The following is a 1,777-nucleotide window of genomic DNA, read 5'->3' on the forward strand; positions in this document are numbered from 1 at the left end:
TTTATTTATTTATTTATTTATTTATTTATTTATTTATTTATTTATTTTTTAAAGATCTTTTTTATTTATTTGACAGAGAGAGACACAGCGAGAGAGGGAACACAAGTAGGGGGAGTGGGAGAGGGAGAAGCAGGCTTCCCGCCGAGCAGGGAGCAAGATGCGGGGCTCGATCCCAGGACCCTGAGATCATGACCTGAGCCGAAGGCAGACACTTAACTGACTGAGCTACCCAGGCGCCCTCAAATTTATTTTTAAAAAAGAAACGTTGCCTACTCTCACTTGTACCATGACTTGGAAATAATACTAACTCATTAATAAAGGAGAAATAAAAGCCAGCCATTGCAAATGCTCAGAGGCTGTCAGAGAAATATATTAGCTGAGGTAACATGCAGAGCAAATAAAGAGGCCCAGATCATATTGGGCTTTATTATTACCTCAACAAGAGAACAATTATCTTTTCTTAACAGAGCTAGACCTAATTGATTTCTTCATAACCATAATTCAGTTTAACAAATATTTCCTAATAAAGGCACAATTAACAGATCAACTCGATTGCAATTTCACATTGCTTCTCGGTCTCTTACTCATTACTGACATCCCCCCCAGGAAATGTCTTTCTTTTTTTTTCTCCTGTGAAGCACATCTCATGTGAAACCTGGGAGTTAGAGTGGTTGCTCCCTAAATAAATGACAGGATGTTTGAAACCAAGGGTGGTTACTTCAGCTTGGCTATAAACTAGGTTTGCCAAGAAGTGACCGAAAGTAAAAACCTCTTTCCTCCTTAAACAATGAAAAAAATCTTTGAGAGCTAGATGAGGTGGACTTCTGGGAAAGTGCTGCAGATCTCTGTGTGATGTGATGTAGAGAGACACAGGACTTAGAGTGGTTGACCTGCTAGTTTCCTAAATCTGTTACTGCCTTGCTGTTCCATAATGGCTCTAGATAATGTTTTCAATCTGGATTTTTGTAACATAATAGTAATAATAATAATGGTGATAGAATGACTTCCTTTAGCTTCCCCCCCAAATGTGGTGACCCTCCATAAACCATTAATTGCTAGGCAAATATCAATTACTATAATGATTAAAATGTTCAAGCACACACCTCTGATTGTGAAGCAAACGTGGAAAGTTACAGGGCACTAGTACTTGACCCTAACACAGAATTCTAGAAATCCCAGTGATTTTAGCTCTTTGTTCTGCTAGAAATCTAAGAGTAATTGTGAAGCCACTCAGGTGACAGAGCAGATAAAGAGTGGGGCCTGGGGAGGAGCTTCTTCCCAGAATCCTCCATGTCTCTTTTGTGAGGTCCGTGCCACAGACCACACCCCAATCCTCAGTCAGCCGTCTTTCAAAGATTGTATTATTCTGTGTATTCCAGCATGTATGAGCTTGGTTTGTGCTGGATCAGGAAAAGTGGCCAGTGCCCGGAAAGAGGCACTTCAGACAGAGTGACAGAGCGGGGAGTCTAGGTGTGTAAGACTTAAGGGGAAGAGGAAATCATTTGACTAAGGGCACACTTGGTCAGGAGAGCGTCCATTTTGTATCTTCTGTATTCTAGGCACTGTTCCAGATAATACTGAGGTAAAAGACATCACTTCTGACCTTCGGAAGCAGACAGTGCATTTGGGAAAGTGACACATCTCCATAAAAAGAGACATGCGCTCTCTTCCTCACACATGCCAGCCCCGTCCTACCCAGCATCATGGCCACCCTCCAGGGCCAGATGGTGATGCCCAACAATGGTTCTGGGGCAACAGGAAAACAAAGCACATGCTG

The sequence above is a fragment of the Mirounga leonina genome, unplaced genomic scaffold (assembly GCF_011800145.1).
Source record: "Mirounga leonina isolate KUSES-001 unplaced genomic scaffold, KU_Mleo_1.0 Mir_154, whole genome shotgun sequence".
NCBI classification, from domain to species: Eukaryota; Metazoa; Chordata; class Mammalia; order Carnivora; family Phocidae; genus Mirounga; species Mirounga leonina.